Consider the following 21,978-nt stretch of genomic DNA (forward strand, 5'->3'; position numbering starts at 1 on the left):
GGGAAGGAAAAGACCGACAACAACAAACCCAAGACAATTAAGAAAATGGTAAAAGGAACATACATATCGATAATTACCTTAAATATAAATGGATTAAATGCTCCAACCAAAAGACACAGACTGGCTGAATGGATACAAAAACAAGACGTGTATATATGCTGTCTACAAGAGACCCACTTCAGACCTAGGGACACATACAGACTGAAAGTGAGGGGATGGAAAAAGATATTCCATGCAAAAGGAAATCAAAAGAAAGCTGGAGTAGCAATTCTCATATCAGACAAAACAGACTTTAAAATAAAGACTATTACAAGAGACAAAGAAGGACACTACATAATGATCAAGGGATCAATCCACAAGGAAGATATAACAATTGTAAATATTTATGCACGCAACATAGGAGCACCTCAATACAAAAGGCAAATGCTTACAGCCAAAAAAGGGGAAATCAACAGTAACACAATCATAGTAGGAGACTTTAACACCCTACTTTCACCAATGGAGAGATCATCCAAAATGAAAATAAATAAGGAAACACAAGCTTTAAATGATACATTAAACAAGATGGACTTAATTGATATTTATAGGACATTCCATCCAAAAACAGCAGACTACACTTTCTTCTCAAGTGCTCATGGAATGTTCTCCAACATAGATCATATCTTGGGTCACAAATCAAGCCTTGGTAAATTTAAGAAAATTGAAATTGTATCAAGTATCTTTTCCGACCACAGGGCTATGAGACTAGATATCAATTACAAGAAAAAAATCTGTAAAAAATACAAACACATGGCGGCTAAACAATACACTACTTAACAACCAAGAGATCACTGAAGAAATCAAAGAGGAAATCAAAAAATACCTAAAAACAAATGACAATGAAAACACGACGACCAAAAAACTATGGGATACAGCAAAAGCAGTTCTAAGAGGGAAGTTTATAGCAATACAATCCTACCTCAAGAAACAAGAAACATCTCAAATAAACAACCTAACCTTACACCTAAGGCAATTAGAGAAAGAAGAACAAAAAACCCCCAAAGTTAGCAGAGGGAAGGAAATCATAAAGATCAGATCAGAAATAAACGAAAAAGAAATGAAGGAAACAATAGCAAAGATCAATAAAACTAAAAGCTGGTTCTTTGAGAAGATAAACTATATTGATAAACCATTAGCCAGACTCATCAAGAAAAAAAGTGAGAAGACTCATATCAACAGAATTAGAAAGGAAAAAGGAGACATAAGAGCTGACACTGCAGAAATATAAAGGATCATGAGAGATTACTACAAGCAACTATATGCCAATAAAATGGACAACCTGGAAGAAATGGACAAATTCTTAGAAGAGCACAACCTTCTGAGACTGAACCAGGAAGAAACAGAAAATATGAACAGACCTATCACAAGCACTGAAATTGAGAGTGTGATTAAAAATCTTCCAACAAACAAAACCCAGGATCGGATGGCTTCACAGGCAAATTCTATCAAACACGTAGAGAAGAGCTAACACCTATCCTTCTCAAACTCTTCCAAAATATAGCAGAGAGAGGAACACTCCCAAACTCATTCAGTGAGGCCACCACAACCCTGATATCAAAACTAGAAAAAGATGTCACAAGAAAAGGAAACTACAGGCCAATATCACTGATGAACATAGATGCAAAAATCCTCAACAAAATACTAGAAAAAGAATCCAACAGCACATTAAAAGGATCATATACTATGATCAAGTGGGGTTTATCCCAGGAATGCAAGGATTCTTCAATATACGCAAATCAATCAATGTGATACACCATAATAACAAATTGAAGGAGAAAAACCATATGATCATCTAAATAGATGCAGAGAAAGCTTTCGACAAAATTCAACACACATTTATGATAAAAACCCTCCAGAAAGTAGGCATAGAGGGAACTTTCCTCAACATAATAATAAAGGCCATATATGACAAACCCACAGCCAACATGGTCCTTAATGGTGAAAAACTGAAACCATTTCCACTAAGATCAGGAACAAGACAAGGTTGCCCACTCTCACCACTACTATTCAACATAGTTTTGGAAGTTGTAGCCACAGCAATCAGAGAAGAAAAAGAAACACAGGGAATCCAAATTGGGAAAGAAGAAGTAAAACTGTCACTGTTTGCAGATGGCATGATACTATACATAGAGAATCCTACAGATGCTACCAGAAAGCTACTAGAGCTAATCAATGAATTTGGTAAAGTAACAGGATACAAAATTAATGCACAGAAATCTCTTGCATTCCTATACACTAATGATGAAAAATCTGAAAGAGAAATTAAGGAAGCACTCCCATTTACCATTGCAACAAAAAGAATAAAATACCTAGGAATAAATATACCTAAGGAGACAAAGGACCTGTATGCAGAAAACTATATGACACTGATGAAAGAAACTAAAGATGATACAAACAAATGGAGAGATATACCATGTTCTTGGACTGGAAGAATCAACACTGTGAAAATGACTATACTACCCAAAGCCATCTACAGATTCAATGCAATCCCTATCAAACTACCACTGGCATTTTTCACAGAACTATAACAAAAAATTCCACAATTTGTATGGAAACACAACAGACCCTGAATAGCTAAAGCAATCTTGAGAAAGAAAAACGGAGCTGGAGGAATCAGGCTCCCGACTTCAGACTCTACTACAAAGTTACAGTAATCAAGACAGTATGGTACTGGCACAAAAACAGAAATATAGATCAATGCAACAGGATAGAAAGCTCAGAGATAAACCCACACACATATGGTCACCTTATCTTTGATAAAGGAGGCGAGAATATACAATGGAGAAAAGACAGCCTCTTCAATAAGTGGTGCTGGGAAAACTGGACAGCTACATGTAAAAGAACGAAATTAGAACACTCCCTAACACCATACACAAAAATAAACTCAAAATGCATTAAAGACCTAAACGTAAGGCCAGACACTATCAAACTCTTAGAGGAAAACATAGGCAGAACACTCTATGACATAAATCACAGCAAGATCCTTTTTGACCCACCTCCTAGAGAAATGGAAATAAAACCAAAAATAAACAAATGGGACCTAATGAAACTATAAAGCTTTTGCTCAGCAAGGGAAACTATAAACAAGATGAAAAGACAACCCTCAGAATGAGAGAAAATATTTGCAAATGAATCAACGGACAAAGGATTAATCTCCAAAATATATAAACAGCTTATACAGCTCAATGTTATAAAAACAAACAAAGCAATCAAGAAATGGGCAGAAGACCTAAATAGACATTTCTCCAAAGAAGATACACAGATTGCCAATAAATGCATGAAAGAATGGTCAACATCGTTAATCATTAGAGAAATACAAATCAAAACCACAATGAGGTATCACCTCATACCAGTCAGAATGGCCATCATCAAAAAATCTACAAACAATAAATGCTGGAGAGGGTGTGGAGAAAAGGGAACCCTCTTGCACTGTTGGTAGGAATGTAAATTGATACAGCCACTATGGAGGTTCCTTAAGAAACTAAAAATAGAACTACCATACGACCCAGCAATCCCACTACTGGGCATATACCCTGGAAAACCATAATTCAAAAAGGGCCATGTATAACAGTGTTCATTGCAGCTCTATTTACAATAGCCAGGACATGAGAGCAACCTAACTGTCCATCGACAGACGAATGGATAAAGAAGATGTGGCACAAATATACAATGGAATATTCCTCAGCCATAAAAAGAAACTAAACTGAGTTATTTGTTTTGAGGTGGATGGACCTAGAGTCTGTCATACAGAGTGAAGTAAGTCAGAAAGAGAAAAACAAATACCATACACTAACACATATATATGGAATCTAAAAAAAAAAAAAAAATGGTTCTGAAGGACCTAGGGGCAGGACAGGAATAAAGACCCAGATATAGAGAATCAACTTGAGGACATGGGGAGGGGGAAGGGGAAGCTGGGACAAAGTGAGAGAGTGGCATGGACATATATACACTACCAAATGTAAAACAGATAGCAGTTGCATAGCACAGGGAGATCAGCTCGGTGCTTTGTGTCCACTTAGAAGGTTGGGATAGGGAGAGTGGGAGGGAGATGCAAGAGGGAGGAGATATGGGGATATATGTACACATATAGCTGATTCACTTTGTTTTACAGCAGAAACTAACACACCATTGTAAAGCAATTATACTCCAATAAAGATGTTAAAAAAAAATACAAGGAATTAAAGCCATTATCTTGTAATAACTTTTAATATAATCTGTAAAGATACTGAATCACTATGCTGTACACCTGAAACTAATGTAATATTGTAAATCAACTATACTTCAATTTTTTTTAAAAAAGGATCATACAAAGAGGTCTAATATCCAATTAATACGAATTCCAAGAGGAGAGGATGGAAAAAACAAAGAGAAGAAAATTATCACAGGAAATTACACGAAAACACCATGAAATTGAAGGACACAAAATGTCTAGACTGAAAAAGACGCATTTGAATGCTCAGCACGATGAATGAAGAACACTACACCAGTATACATCACTGTGACATTTCAGAAACCTGGGGCCAGAAAAGAGAATATCTGAAAAGCTTCCAGAGGAAAAAGTATCAGATTTAATACAGAGGGCCAAGAATAAAAAGGACATTGGACTTCTCATCAGCAGTGCTGCCTTCAAAATCCAGAGGAAAAGGGAACTCATTAACCAAGCATTCTAAAACCAATCACTATCATCCAAATGTAGATTAGAATGAATAGATGCAAGTAAGAAGAAAATTAACCTAACAAATTCTCTTTTTTGGTAAGCCCATTAGGAATGTACTCTAGCAATGAAATAAAGGGGAAGAGGAAAGGATGGTGAATCCAAGAAAGAGAAAGCAAAAATCCATCACAGAGGAATCAAAACCATCTCAAGAATGAAGCTATAAAACACAAAGAGTTCAGATTGGAAAAGGAGGACTTAGGACTCTAGAAGGGAAGACTCTAGAAAAAAGGGAAATCTTTTGATAGAACAATTGATATGATGAACATTTGAAAATGATTAAAATTTGTAGCTAGCAAATTATATAAGTAAAAAAAATGACCCGATTAGAAACTCCAGGAAAAACAATGTTTTACAAGAAAAATATGAAATCCTGATCTACTATTTGGCTTAGCAATAAACAATATTTACAAATCATGATGATACAATCAACCAATTGTGATTTAACTAAAAACAGAGATGTTAACTGCATTGGAGTGGTTGGCGGGGAGGGTACCCAAATAAAATGTCATGTATCATCAGGAAGTCAATAAATATTGTGCAAAACAGATAAATCAAGACATCAAACTACATAAATCAAGCCTTCTAGTATAGTTACCTGATCCCCCAACTCTCCCTTTTCTGATCCATTTTACACAAAGCCAGAGCAACTTTCCTAAAACACTACTTTGATTTTATTATACCCCACTCAAAAATCTTCAGTGGCTCTATTGTGTCTAGTGAACAAAGCTCAAACTCTGTTATGGCTAATTTTATCATCCATCTTGACTAGGCCAAGGGTGCCCAGATATCTGGCTAAACATTATTTCTAGGTGAGGCTATCAGAGTGTTTGCAGAAGATATTAGAATTTGAATCAACAGACTGAATAAAGCAGATTGCCCTCCCTAGTGTGGGTGGGCACCATCTGATCTCATGAGGGACTAATTAGAACAAAAAGGCAGAAGAAGAAAATTTCTGGCTGTTGAGCTGGGATATCCATATTTTCCTGCCCTTGGACTGCTTCTTATACCACTGTCCCTCTGGTTCTCAGGCCTTTAGACTCAGACTGGAACTTACACCATCAGTTCTTCTGATTCTCAGGCCTTTGGGCTCAGATTGAACTCCCCCACTGCTTTTCCTGGGTCTCCAGCTTGCAGACGGCAGATCATGAGACTTCTCAGCCTCCATAATCACACAAGCCAATTCCTTATCATAAATCTGAAGAACTCTAATATAACTTCCTTAGCATGCCATGCAAATTTCCTATGCAAACCAGTCTTTTATAAATATGGAAGTTACCTTTCCCCAAGATGCTTTTTGCTTTGTGTTCTCCTTATGTCATACTTGCACCTAAAAATGTCCCCACCCCCACCCCTCCAAATTTACTTATCAAAATTCTGCTCCAAGCTCTACGTACCCACTGCACCTCCTGGAAGATTTTCTGCCTTTCTCTGCCCTACTCAGTACCACTGACTACATCCCAGTTTCCCTTGTACTTCTTTCCTGTCCCTTCCTGCTCTAATGCTGTGTCTCTGATAGTAGTTGCACCTAGCCATGGCCACAGATCACCTCCCTTCCTGGTTCCAACTCTCCCTGGGTTCTGTTAACTCCCTTTTCCCCCTGTTCTTTCAGCCCTACAGTGACAATGGCTACCCACTGTTGCTACAGCCTTTTCCTTTCTTTCTAACTTAACCCTATCTGCAAATCTATAGGTAGACTCATCCTTAAATTCAAGAGCATGTGAACTAGAAAGCAACTATCAAAATGCCAATAAGAAGGAAAGAGAGCTAGATGAACCATCTGGAGTGAATTCCGTGGCCCAACAGGACTCCAGCCCATACGACATTCATCTCATCGCCTTCTATCATAATGTAAATCTGCTTTCTTTATCCGCAGATTATGGGTTTTTTGATTAGGGAGACCATACTTGATTCATCTTCATTATCTAGGTTCCTACTGTGTAATAGATATTCAGTAAATGACTGGGACGTAAATGAATCACAGGGTGCCTATTCAACGTACTTCTACAAAGATCTGGTCATTAGCAGTTCCTGCATAGTAGAGGATTTTCACATAACTTTCTGTTCTTAGATGTCATACTGATTAGGATTACTGAGAGGACACAGTCCTGACACCCGTGAACAAAGAGGGGAAATAGAGGATTCGGAGGAAGAGAGCACTTTGAACCAGAGATGTGTGAACCCAGAAGCATTTCGAGATTGGCACCACGTCTTGAACTAGTTTTCAAAGGAATCAGACTTGGCCAAACCCAAAGAGAATTTTGCCAAACACTTTTCCCCTTAATTTTTAAACCCATGTGTATTTTAAGGGAAATTCAGTCCATATGCTTCTGATTCATTTACACTTAACTCATCAGAATGTTGTTTTGTAAGAGTTATTTGATGTCCCAGTCTTTTGAGCTTTTGTGAAGAAACGCTTTCTCCCCTTAGAAATAGAAATCTTCTTTCGGCAAGTCACACACAAAAAATTGATCCCTAAAAGGTTCGAAGTCACTTCCAACCTCAAGGCCACGAGGTTCCAAGGGTTCTTCACTGGACCTGATGTGACTGCCATCTCTGTAGGAATCTGAGGGTTTTTGTGGAGGAGCTGCAAAGTGCAGGTCTGATGAGCAAAAACTGCAAGACAAAGATAATTAAAAACTCCAAAATGGGAGAGGAGACATGTCAAGATTGGGGAAGAGATGAGAGGAAGCTACAAATCAAACACCCCAAACAGAAAGACAAAGAGAGTAAATGGATCCATTTTCTGTGCACAGAAGTTCAAAGATGAGGCAGGATGAGAGGAGAGTGTGTGCAAATAGATGTCGCAGAGCACATCTATCAGAGCTTTCAGAATCCTGTTGTAGAAAACCAAATGCCTCGGCCATTTGGGAAGCAATTATGAGAACGTGTTACTAATTGCTTAGATGTGCCTGTTTACTTGAGCAGTAACAGTTGTTGCTATGGACCCCGCCAACTTGCCTGCCTCACTTCTACCGCCAAGGTTGGCGCTACTTATGCTTATTGCAACAGGTTCTTCATTTTTCTTTTCTCGTATCTACTGCAGAACTCATACGTATGCATTTCTGAAAAACATTATGCTCCATAGTGTCAACGAGAAGTGGCTATTTAGAAACACAGATGACCAGAAATTGGGGACTGTATAATTGCTATCTCCTTGCAATCCATGACGCTGTTGCCAGTGAAATAAAGTATCTTAGATCACAGCATGGTGTCCTACATCACAAGTTCTTCCTTTGTAGAATGGCCTACCTAAGATGTCATAAGAATGACAAAACTCAAGACAACAAGAAAGCACTCTGCAAGGACAAGGAGAAATAAGAGTACTTTGATGGAGTGTTTAAGTGTGAGTGACAATTGGTGTGGGCTTTAGCGTTAAGGAGACTTGATTTTACAATGCCCGACAAAACTTGAGTATCTTTTCCTGGGTTTATGCTCTCAAAGGAAAGGAGGCCCAAAGGGGATAAATAAGAGACTCTTCAAAAAGAGAAAATTCCGGCACTTACCTTTTCAAGTGGAAGTGAAGGTAGAGACACCTAAAGAAACAGTGATTTTTCTAGTTTTCTTTAAAGAGCTCAGGAATTTTTTTTTTTTTTTTAATGATAGGAGCAATGGGAGCAGGAGCCCATCAACAGACACAGGCCCAAAAGAATGGCTTAGACTGGGAAGAATAAAGGAAGCCAAGCTTCCAGAAATATGCTCATGGAAATAGGAAAGAGCTTTCACATCTATCCTGGGAGTATAGGGAACAAGGGAAAGGAGAAGATTCCTATCCCAGAGCAAATCAGGCAACGTTATCTGATAACACTCAGAAAACAGAATTTTTTAATCCCATTATCTGCCCTATCAAACAAAATGGCACTATGAATTTGTTTACATTCCTCAACTAGATTATGAGTTCCTTGAGGACAGAGGGTAATCTTTGTTCTTTGTTTGTGCCTTTGGGACCAGAGCAACTAGCACAATGCTTGGCATCTAATTCATGTTTAGCAAATATTTGTGGAATAAAAAGTTGATAAGCCTAAAGCTGGCATGTGATGGTCTCCATCTCTGCTCCAGCCCTAGCTCTCTCCAAATATATGTATTCTTCATGTAGCACCTTGAAGGCCATTCCACTTTCTGTTCAAAACCAATAAGGCTAAGTCTTTATGTCTGTTTGTCATCCCGGGGGGCATCTAACATATATCTTATCTAGCTGGCTGCACCTTTTTTCCTTCCACCCACATTTCCCAGAAGTGAGTGGACCATTGGTTGGTCTTTCCAGGCTTGTCTACATCTGTGCTTCTGCATCCCTGCTGAGCATACCTCTCCATAGCCGTTTGTAGGCCAGTCCAGAACTGAACCACAGTTATCTGGCCTGCAGTGGGATATCCTGCATGATTGTCTACCCTTCTCTAACATCACCTCTTCTTAGAGTGTCTCAGTTTCTGCTTCCTGTTTATTCCAGATCCTGTTGCTCCAGTTTTCCCAGCATGCTGTAAGCCTGACTGCCCCATGACAGCCCAGGCTGAAGATGCCCGTGAGGGGCAATGCTGTACAGCTGCTCGCCAAGGAGAGATGCCTCCTGACCCAGAAACATTACACCTAGGGCCATTAGGATAAGGAATGGCAATATGCAATAGGTCAGGCCAAATAAGGTTTTTTTCCCCTTTCTAATTAGGGATATGAGAAGGATCACATGGACATAACTTTTAAGCAAGGCATTTAGAATGATAAAACCTTACAGAAGTGATGCTCAACATTTGGAGATGAACTCTACTGAGAATCCGATGGAAGCCAGGAATCCTACTTGTACAAGTTTATCATGCAATTTCAGAGGGAATCATGTACTACATAACAAAAACTTTGTTTTAGGGATCAACAAACCTAACAGCTATTCTCTATCAGTGATAAAAAATAAAGCATGTTAGAGTAGATGGGATCTAAATTGCATTCAAATACTAAGAGCCTATGATTCTAATAAAATAGTAATAACAAGAAGAAATTCATTTCTTAATGCCTACCATATGCCAAGTTCTATACTAAGTACTTTGTCTACATTGCTTTATTTAATTCTCACAACAACACTACAAATTTAGCGTTATTATACTCTCCCAATGAAATAACAATACAGATGAGGGAATTCAGGCCTAGAAAGGTTAAATAACGTATCCAGGGTCCTATAGTATGTAGCAGAGCTTAAAACTCAAACATGGATATTTGACTGTCTCTCTGTCAGGATAGGCAAAGTTAGGACTTCCCAAACCCCAGCAGCTTAAAGTTAGATGTATTTCCTCCTGACACTACATGTGCATCACACATCAGGGGAGCTCTGTTCTTCTTGGTCACTTAGGGTCCCAGCTAACAGAGCAACGTTGCCAGTCACTTTATATGAAAGAAAATGGAGGTCTTAGGGTCTCAAAGCAGCAATTCAAATGCTGTAGCCCAGAAGTAACATATATATCTTCTGCTCATACCCCGCTGGCCAGAATGAGTCACACTGCCGGCAAACCCAAGGGAAACAGGAATTGCAATCTTACTTCTCGCCTAGAAGATAGAATCCCAAAAATATCAGACAAGCATCAAAATGTCTATTGCACTCCCAAAGCCCAGGTATTACCAGTGAATTCTATATACCTTCAACCTAAGAAATGAAATGTTAAGCAGAGAGGTGTATTTGTTTTTCCATAATCTTGATGTAATCATAGAACAGGGAATAAGCTAGGACAAATGTCATTCCTCACCGTCTAGTTCCGTGTACCTCAAGTTTTATGTTATGACCTAATTGGAATGTTGGAATTGTACTAAATTCCAGATACCTGCCCATAATCTGTCTTTAAAATGCAATATATTATAGTATAAGATTCAAATATAGAAGCAGTTTTAGAGGCAACCAGATTTGAATCCTGATTCCTTCTGATCCTTGCCCTTATTTTCTGGAGAAAACTTTTAAGCAAACAAAACATTTGTCGTGCTACCACAACTCATTACAAGCAATGCTGTTGATTTCCTCTTTTATTTCCAAAATCATGCTCTTCTGGAGACTTAAAGTAATACTATGTCTTCAAATGTCTGTGATGCTTTATAGTTTGCAAAACAGGCACTTTTCACATCAGTGATCTCATTTCATCAGCCTTTCACACAGGCATTATTTTCATTATAGGTCTCCAGATGAAGAGTTGGAAGCCCAGAATGGTAAAAAAAAAAAAAAACAAAAAACCTAGCCTAAGGCCACAGCTAAAAAAGAGGTTGGACTGGGTTCAACCCCTCATCTGATCCCACAGTCTGTGCTACTTCCTGTCACACCTCCCAAATCTTTGTGACAATTATCTTTAACTGCTGGTAAAATCAGTCATGGATGGCCCATCCTCTCTTTTGTGCAAGAATATCAGAGACAAAGGGTCCCTTATTCCAAAATGATTCTGACCTATGAGGCTCCCACAGGAGGAGGCTTCAAGGGGAAGATTGCAAAATTAACAGCCATAAGAACTTCCCCAGTCAGGAAAGTTTTCATTAGCGGGCAGTAAATAAATAAATAAACCCCTGAGTGGGAATATTCTGGAAACGGGAGAACTAAGATTTACCAAGCACCTCCTGTGAACCTCACACTTAATATTGTTTGTGTTGATAATGGCTGATGTTTATGGAGGGCTCCCTTTGAGTAAGTTCCAGGGCTAAGAAGTGACCATGCATTATGATTACCTTTTATCCTCGAGACAGCCCCATGATGTACGTATGGTCATTATTCCTCTTTTGCCCACGAGACGGAGCATTGGAAACTAACTGCCAACATCATACGCAATTGACAAGTGGCTGAACTGGGATTTAAACCCAGAATGTCGAGCTCGAGAGCTTGCATTCTTGTGACTTCATGACCACAGCAAGGCTGGTACATAGAAATCATTATTCTCACTTTATGGATGTGGAAACATAGCACAAAGAGGTTCAGTAACTCTACAAAGCCGTGCAGCCAATCGGCAAAGTGAAAATGAACTCAGATTTGTTCCATATCAAAGGCCAGTTACACCAGGCACTGAGGAAGCAAGGGTCTCTGTGCCTTTTAACTCAAGGGCCATCTCAGCAAAGAGAAAACCACAGAGATAATCACCAGAGGATGCAAGACAGGCAAGACTGCATTTCCACTCTGGTTCTCAGTCTTACTGTGTCACGCATGCTGTTAACCTTTGGGGTTTATGAAAGAGGGAATTCCTGACGGTTCCTGGACACCTTTGGGGCACTTTCCATTAGAGGCTCACACAACGTTGCCCCACTGAGAAAGGCTCTGAGTGTCTGCAGCCGTCCTGGAGCACTGTTCTGTTTCTTCGGGTTTGCTTGAAGCCTTCATCTTCCAACACTCCTTTGGACATCCTCAGACACCTCCCTTCTCTAGGGTCACCACAGAGCTAATACGTTCATCCACAAAGACAATGTGCATCCCCCATACTAGGATGAAGTGTGTCACCCTTGAAGGAATGTTCTGCCTGCAACTGTCACTCTTTGTGCCTTTCATTTCACATTGGATGAAGTGAATGAAGCCGGTAAGCCATTGCTTTCGAACATTTACAGAATCATCTTTCTTAGTAGCTGATGAACTGTTGAACAGGAGGGTTGAAACATTTTTCTGATTTAAAAATAATATCTACTGTGATATAATGCTGCTCAAATCTCCCTCCTGGAAATGAGCATAATCTGGGAAATCATGCTTTTATAATAATGTGCAGTTGCAGAAACACAGCAAATAAAATAGCTGTCCCATCAGAAATAAGTGTAGCACCACCTCAGGACCCAGAGAACTGGGCAAATAGAAACAGTGGGCAAACAACTCTGCTGTTTAATTTATATTTAATTTACATCTTTGAGGAAGGAAAAGAAGGAAGGAAGTAGGACCAAGGGTTGATTAGGAAAGAAAAAAAATTCACAATCATAAAAGCTCAGATGCGACTTCCAGAATTAAAGTACTGAATTTAGGTACTGAATATAGTCTCCAAGGCTGTGGTTAAATTGACTGAAAGAACTAACAATAATAATAATAATAATAGCAGCTAACATTTATTTAGGGCCTAATCTCTCATCACTCAAAGATCTGACCCTTCTAAATATCCCGCCTTAAAAAAGCAAACACTATGAACAGCAGCACCCCAAACAGCCCCCAGCGACTCCCTGCCTCTTCCCCCTGCCTCTCAAGGAGGTTCTCTCTGTTGTTCTCCCTCTAGACCAAGGGAAGGGAGAAGTGGTGCTGGGCTTCTGCTCCCTCTGCCTGATCCCTTGGCCACCTCACTGGGGGTCATGACCCCCAACTAAAGGATCAGAGAAATAAAGCAGAGTAATTCTTTGCTCAGGCTTTAAATTCAAGGGTATCGACAAAAACAGCCACTCCAGTTGCAAAAATAGTTAAATATCTCCTTTACCTTGGAATATAGCCACTGCTATCCCAGTTCATCCAAGCGCCTCCATTCCTGCTGCTCAAACCACTCAATCCCTCCCTCAGGACCCCGGACATTCTCGCTATCCAGTAACTGATGGGTTAATGCCTCCCTTTGGGGGAGAAAGTGATGGCTCCAGGACCCCACTATAGCCTGTGCTCAGTATCCACTACTGCTGCATTTGCCTAGATTTCTTTTCTGAACTGTGATCTGAGTATCACCAATGCCCCATGATGCCTTAATAGGTATGTTCTTAGGAATGGTTCTGAGAGAGTCCTTTAATTTCTGAATCCTGGAGTTAACAAAACCAAACAGGTTTCTTTACTACAGAATGCCTTGGAGTTTTAAATATTCTAATGGGAACTATGAATCTGCAGGAGGGACACAGGATATACAGGATCACCCCCAAATTATTTGAAAACAAAATCTTTTTTCCATAAACACTTAGCGCATTCACTGAGTCAAGTCATTCAAGGAATACTTACTGAGGGCCTGTTTTATGTATGCTCCTCAGCACTGTGGCTACAACAGTAATAAATCATGTAAAATCTGCATTTGTTATTGTCCATCATGTTCTTCCTAGCAGGAAAGCTAGATGATAAACAAACAAAAGTATACAGAACACAACTGCTACGAAGAAAAACTAAAACAGAGTAAGACAGTATTTATCACATGATAGATTATAACCATTCAGTTGGCGGTGAAATCAATTTGAAGGGATGTTGCCAGCATGATTTTTGACGAAATAATTAGGATGGAATGGGATGAAATGAAATAGAATGGAATGGAATAGGAGGTATTAGAGGGCATCTCCCATAGTAAACATAGGTATTGTTTATGAAATTTTTGCTGTGGTTTTCTGTATATGTCATACGGGGTCATGATACAAGATGTTTTACTCACTGTGGGTGACAGCAAGTGAGTGTGAAAGCCACTGGGGTAAGAGGATATAGAGTGACAGGTGGGTCTTATTTTAGAAGCAGTGGCCAAGGATAGCCATTTAGAGAAGATGCCATTTATGTAGAGACCTGCGTGAAATGCGAGGGCAGTGTTCCAGACTGAGCTAATTGCACATGCAAAGGCACTGTGGTGGAAGTATGCTCGCAGGTTTGAGAGTCAGCCAGAAGGCCCAAGAGGCTGGAACTGAGTAAGCAAGAAGAAGAGTGGGGGGAAATGGATGACAGAGGAAGCCAGGAATCAAAGCTTGAAGGCCTTTGAGGATATGGGAACAGCTTTAAATTCCAATGTGGGCAGAGACATGATCTGATTAAAGTTATAAATGGAATCACCCAGGTCCACTGGAGTGTTGACCAAAATGGACAAGAGTACAAACTACAAGACCAAAGTGTTGGAGGTGCTGGCGGTCATAAGCATTCCCTAAAACTGGATTTGGGAATCTTTGCCGAGATCAATCCCTTAGCACTTGGACTTCTGCCACACGGGTGACTGAATGGTAAGAGGAACTGTAGGGCAAGGAGGGGAACGTTGAGTGGGCACACTGTGCAGTGAACAAAAGCATCCCCATGAGGCAGTCCTCAGGGGAACGAGTGCTGGAAAGGTTCTGAGGCTTCCAACCACATGGTGATGCATAAATCCCCCAACCCGCCTTCCTACCTTCAACAGAAGGGGAGAATTTTCCGTGTGCCCACCTTCCAAGCATCTCCTGATTCCTTCAAACCTGTTTGTGGTGCTCTGTTTAACCTTATTCCTTCCAGGTAGAAATGCTGGAGAAAGTGGGAGCATGAGGAATTACTCAGGTAACGGAACCCAAGGCAGAGAACCGTGAGACCACCAAGTGTCTTACCTCAGTCCCCAGGCAGGGACTGCCCCACCCGAAGCTAGGCTGGGGACCATTCAGAAAACCCATTAGAGCCTCCGTGGGCCCTGTGACAATCACAGACACAACTGATGTGAACCTGATGCTCAGGTTTGAAATGCGATAGTGCTCACTCCACAGGTGACTTATAAGGACTTTGGTTCTACCTCATATATGTGAAAATACAGTATCTGGAATTGCTGAGTATGAAAACCTAAATTTAGAATCACTTCAGAATTGCCTCTGATTCCAGGAAGATTGCCAAAGAGAACAAGGAATAAAGAGAGCTAGAGACTTTGGAGGACAAGATGTTAAACCCAAAAAAAAAGAAAAAGAATGTGTCTAACTTGACAAAATACATCAACCGATTTCCATTTGTTTTTCTAAAAGTGAAGTGCGTGGCAGCTCAATGAGGCATCTGAGTGTGCAAAAGGGAAGTGAATATTCACGAAGTTTATTTTCTTGAAAGGCCTGTGTTTTAAATGTACAGGGCCAGCAGTCCAACAGAATCATTTAAAAATTAGGTTTGAAAATCTGGGTTCCTTCCAAGGGTTCAGTCTAGTGGGGACTTGTACTTCCGAGATAGTGGGGAAAGCCCTGGCAAATGGAGGCTGCTAGGAAAGAGAAGATAATATCTGCTGTTCCTTAAACAAAGCGGTTACTGTACGGTGGGTAATTTAGCCATGAGATGCAGACCAGCACTGTACGCTGGTGCTACCACCTCCCTGCTAGGTACCATCTAAACTGTCCCAGGCCTGAACATCCCTGCCCGGTTAAACTGCCCATCGGGAGAGGGGGAGAGAGAAGCTATGTGTTCTTGATAGGGAACATGTTCAGAGAGGAAGCTGGCGTCAAGCTTGAATGTAAGTAGAAAGAGGGAAGAGAAGTGTCTATAGAGAGAAGAGGATGGAGCTATGGTAAAAAGTGCTTTAAAATGCCAGGGAGAGTTACAGCAAAGAAAGAAACCAGCGGGAGAGTCCACTTACTAGACCTACACAGACATCAAAGTCACCCAGTCTGATATATACAAGTATTCTGGAATCCTATAACGACACAGACTAGCATTAACTGCGTGAGGCTCTGCCATCACTGTCATTGTGGAGCTGCCTTCATGAAGCAGCTGAGCAAAGATCCCAGAGCAGAAGCCCAGGGCAAGCAAGGAAGGAGAGAAGATACAGGGTGGGGCTTCCAGAGGTAAGAGAAGAAAATGTCAGGCAAGGATGAGTCTCTATTTCCCCCAATAGTTCTCATCATGGGGGTGAGTTGGGGTCGGTAGGGAGGTTTGGGGGTGACTTAAAACAAAACTGTGAAGATAAACATCATGGGCACTTTTTAACCTCATTAGCATCCTGGGCTCTCACTTATATCCTATGTCTGCCAAAGCTTAGTTGGAAGGAAGTTTGGAGACAGATAACTCCAGGACCTGCAACTGCCTAGGCTGAGTAGCCTTGAATATGATATTCAAATCTACACTTTCCCCACTTTCCCTTCTGAGTAATGGGGATAGTAATTGCATTTCATATTTGGGTTAATGAGGATTAGTGAGATGATACTGGTAAGGAACTTAGCATAGTAGTGGAACACACTAAGTACTCAATGAGTATTCATTTGCTACTATTATCAAGACAATTCTTAACTGATAGCTACAATGTAGATTGACAAGGACCTGTGGAATAATCTCTACCCCAGAGTAGAGGAAGTGCCCTTTGATAAGATGTTAGATGAGTTTTGGGGGCAGGAAATGTCCCTCGTGCCCTCTCAAAGTTTAACACATAGTTGTGTTCAAATAAAGAACAAGTATGTAATGTGTGTCTACTGGGCCAGGCGCTGTGCTAGGCATCAGGGGAAAAAAATATATATATATAATAAAATATGATTCCTTCTCTTAAAAACATCTTTAAAAGAAAACACAAATTAATAGGAGTATAAAATAGGTAGCAAACTTCTATTTGGAAGAGAACCAAAAAGTATTTTGGAATTTAAGACTTAAAGTTTAATATAACAGGCCTCTTTTTTTTTTTTTTTTTTTTTTTTTTTGGCCCATTTTCTTATTTTTGAAGTGATTTCTTAAACAAGAAAATTCTATTTTCTCATTCTTGGTTTTAGACTGTATAGAAAAAATTCTATCTCTTTAAATGTCTGGTACAAAATGATTATTTCCTTCCTTTAAAGATAAGCAATAATATTTTGGATACACTTTGTGTTGACTTGGAATACAAGCACAGATTCCACATGTAGTCTCTGCTTTGGTTCTTGTGAAATCAGTACAGGAGACTGCAAAACTGGGAAAATGAATTCTGGAAAATGAGATGCTTTATGGCCAAGGCTGAAAAACAGATTTAATAAAGAATTAATCTTCAGAAAGTAAGTGCTCATGAGCATTTGAAAAATATTGTGCTGTTATCCATCTGACATTTTCCTCACCTGTGGCCTGATTCTCTTCCCCCACTCTGTCTTTGTGTTTTTGTCATAACCTAATTCAAGTGTAGAGGACTTGTTGCCATAGTGCCAAAGGATCTTTCTTGAAAAGCCCTTATCGAGGGGGTTAAGAGATTAACCGTGTCACTTGACCTCTCACCCAGTTTGGACCTAACTAGACATTTAATGTCAAGAGGAAACAGTGAAGAATTAAAAGAATGCACTAAGGCTTTCAGAATTATATTTAACACTGTCAAAATCTTTTCGATATCATTAAGAGCCTGCCGAAATTATTCTAGGCTAAACCTTCTACTTGGGGAGGAAACAAACATTTCTTTTGGCCTCCATCTTCCCATTCACTGGATTTGAAAACTTTAATGTTACGGAGAAAGAAACAGGGGACAAAGATCCATATTAAATTAGTCAATTCTAATTCTGCTTTATCACATGTATAAAAATAAAGTGTAATGGGGAAAAAATTGTCTGAAATGTGTTAAAGATTTTCTGTGGATTATGATTACTCATACTGTCACTTTTCCTTTATCACACATGGAAGGCATTTTTCAGAAATAAATGATAATAAAAGTTAAGGTCATTAACTTTTCATTTAGAATAAAGGGATAAATATGGCCAGTGTTTTCATCATAAATACTCATATTTCTCATTTAAATAACTTATCAATTCTTATATTATAAACCTCAGTTTTTCAAAGTCTTGAGTAGGGAAATGTCAAAGATTCCAATTTACTTGTATAAAAAAAATGTGGAAGAGGGAGGATTCTGTATTTTAAAATACAGTTTCATTCCTTTCCAACGTCTTCTAAGCGAGACCAACGTCCTGATAAATGGAAATTTTCAAAAGTCTGCATTAAAGAATAATATTTGTTTAAATAAATATAATTACTAATAAGTAACTGAGTAGTGATAACCAAAATATAAAACTTTTTTTTTTAAAAAAAGAACTTCTTCATCCAAATGCAGGTATTCTTCAAAACAAATAGCTCAGAAATAGGTATGCTTATCAATGGTAATATATCTGTGCTTTCATTTTATAAAGCACATTCTCGCATATCCTCTTATTTAAATCTTACTGTAATCTTGTGGGGTCAGTTATAATAATCTTCATTTTAAAGATGAAGAAAAGGAAACTTCGAGCAAGCAAGTCGCTTAAGGTTTCACAGGCAGTAGCTGCAGAGCCGTGACTTTAAAAATGTTCTTACACTCCAAAACTAGAATTATTTCACCTGTATCACAGCAAATTCCTTCCCCATTATAGTAGTATTGTTAATGCTCAAAAGATTAGTAGGATTTTACTTTTAGACTCGTCTTTGGAGTCCATTTATGGATCACAGGGAAAATAGACTTCATTATTTTAGAGTTGCAACTTAGTTATTAATCAGTTTTTTTTAAAAAGTGCCCAAATGAATGACCACGTTAGTAGGTTATGCCCCAAAATCAAAGCCACTCTCAAATTATGAAGATTTTTTCACACCAGAGGATGTTTAAAAGACTATAACTTGGTTTTAGAAAAAAAATTTGAAAACTGAAATTCCAGAACTGTTTTAATCAATGCAGCATGTTTGAAATGGATATACAGAGTTTTATAATGGGTACGTGTGAGTTGCTTAGAACCTTTTAGGCTCTTAAATGAGAATAAATAACCCCCTGTAATTTTGCCTGCATTATTTGTACTGTTTTTCAAATGTAATGTATGACACACTCAGGCAGGAATAGATCCTGTTCAGGCAAATTCTACTGGAGCAGAGTGTCACTTTCTTGTTCTTACCACTCTAGGAACTGGAACTTGGAAAAAAAAATAATAATCAATCATGTCCAACGGATTAAAATATCTCTTCTTAACAATACTTGAAACTTTTTAATCAGACCTTTAAAAAAGAGAGTGGGAGAGATTAACTAAGAAGGACTGAACTCAAATGACAGAACTGGACGGCTATCCTAAGTATATATAAGTAAACTACAATTACTAAGCAACTTTTACTACGATGTTCATCTGATCTTAATCTCATTCTATGTTTCCATTAGATAACATTATATCTGGATTATTTTCCTCTGCTGCTTTTTTCACTGGGTGGGATTTATGATATTCCAAGAGCTAAAATATTAAGGCAAAGAATTTGGGGTCTTTCTGTATGCAGTTATTTAAAGCTGAGTTGTTAGCATGGGAGAATTCACCACCTATAGTCTCTATAGTTCTAGCTTACCTTTTGTTTCAGTGTATAATTAGCAAAGTAAAATGAGAAGACCATACAGGGCTCAACACCTTCTGACCCATTCTATTCTATATTCTGCAAGTTGACCAAATACGAGTACACAGAAAAATCAGCTAGGGATCCATGTTAAAAATGCAGCTTTCTGGTCCCATGCTCATAGACCCTGCTACAATGGGTTTAGAGTTAAGCCCAGGGATTTACATTTTAGTAGGAACTTCCCAGCCCATGCAGACAGTCCCTGGGCCACCTTTTAAAAGATACTGAATATAAACTTCTACTTACAATGTGTTGGTAAGCAGTTTAATTAATTCCCCTGGCTTTTGTCTGGAAAATAACTTCCTAGATAACTGCAACCCCAAAGACCTTTCCCAGTAATTCTTGGGTTTCTATTCACACAACTATCATATCCAAATTACCAAAACCTGAGATTTTGCTGTGTTACATGCTCTTGCTTTTTGAAGAAAAATATTTTAGGCCAGTCTCTGATTCTTAACAAATGCTATATTAGTTAAAGACCTCTAACTGAGACTCTGATGACTATGATGTTTTCCTTTGCAAATATCTTTGAAAAGTTTATCATTGTCTATACTTTACCATAACAGTAGCAGAATTCAACAATTATTCTAAGTCTAGAGATATACACAGGATACTTCTTTTGTGGTTTGATAAAAGCATGTAGATATATACCTGACAGACTAATGGAAATGGTAGGAAAACTGAATTTTAGCCACAGGAAAGTTACTGTATGTGGCTTCATAGGTTTTTATAAAGATGTCATTCACATATGTTATTCTTCTTTTACAAAACAAAGGAAATTGGACGATTACTTGGAGACTCAACCTCTGAAAATAATTTTTCTGGTATTATCTGGGAAGCTGAGTGAGAATCTCTTTGGACTTGCTTCTCTCTTTTCTGTTTATTACTAGGGTTAATCAAATCCCAGAACTAACTCCAACCTCAAACATAACTGGCTAAGAAAACTGATAGGCATAAAGTTTTCTTTGATTATTCAGGCTGTCAGTGTTTGGTAAAAGCAAGATGCAGAAGACAAAGACATCATGAATAAGAGCTACTTGCGGGTCTATTCATCTTGAGCAAGGCTCAACTAAAGAATTTCTACAGTGTTAAAGAAAGACAAGTTACTGAAGGTCAAGTGCTTGTTCCAACAAGCTGCCCCTTTGGTGACGCTCTCTCTGCCTCACATTCTAGAGACATGTCTTTCAGCCTCTTGGCCGTATCTAAAAGGGAGGCTTCTCTGGATAAGAATGCTGGGTTGGTGTGGTCTTGTTGTGGGAGCTGCATTTTGGCTGTCTACCTTTTGATTGTGCTCAAAGTAAAAATATTTGAAGGTCTATGAAAGAAGAATAAACCCCAAACCATGCCAGAAAAGTGCCATTCTTTCTATCATTATAATTAAAACTCCAGCACAATGCAGTTTCACATTCTTGTCACCTAGTTTTAAAATTCACTATGTAATACTCACCATTTAAAGCATTCACCAAAGGCCAAAAAGACATTTCACTGCGTATGATGCTTTGAGCTTCAGTCCCAGATAAAACACCCACAAAAAAAAATCTATGGGGAGAGTCAAGATGGCGGTGTGGGAAGACGCTGAGTTAGCATCTCCCCACAACTAGGGTGCCTGCTGGCCGCTGGTGGGGGACTCTGATGCCCAAGGAGATGGGAGGAACCCCAAAGTGAACCTGTAGGACACAGGGGGACTGAGAGGGGAGGAGAAGTGGAGGCCAGACAGGATCAGCGCCTCTGAGGCCAGGGATGTCAGGAGAGGAAGGCGGGAGGGACTCTCCGGGAGAAGCAGGAGAGGAGCGGAGGGCGATCGCTTGGCCCACTTGGGCTGGAGAGCCTGCTGAGCTCCCAGGCCGGTACCCCCTGTCCAAAGGCCCCTCCAGGCCACGTGGGTCCTGGAAGCATAAGAGGGAGGCTGGGGAGATGAGGAGAGGCAGGCGGGAGGGGTCCTCTGGGAGGAGCGGGAGAGGAGCGGAGGGTGATTGCCCCACCCACTCGGGCATGGGGAGCCTGCTGAGCTGCCTTCCAAAGCCCCCTCCAGGCTGCACAGGTGCTTGAGGGCACAGGAGGGAGGCCGGGGAGATCAGGAGAGGCAGGTGGGAGGAGCCATCCAGGAGGAGCGGAGGGAGAATGCCCGCCCCACTCAGGCACAGGGAGCCTGCTGAGCTCCCAGGCCGATCGCCTGCCCTCCAAAGCCCCCTCCAGGTTACATGAGTCCTTGGAGGCATAGGAGGGAGGCAGAGGAGATCAGGAGAGGCAGGCGGGAGGGCCGCTCGGTAGGAGCTTCAAGTCCGAACCACTGGACTAAGGGAGAACCTCAGACCCCAGG

This window comes from Eschrichtius robustus, chromosome 17 (genome assembly GCF_028021215.1).
Source record: "Eschrichtius robustus isolate mEscRob2 chromosome 17, mEscRob2.pri, whole genome shotgun sequence".
Classification (NCBI taxonomy): Eukaryota; Metazoa; Chordata; class Mammalia; order Artiodactyla; family Eschrichtiidae; genus Eschrichtius; species Eschrichtius robustus.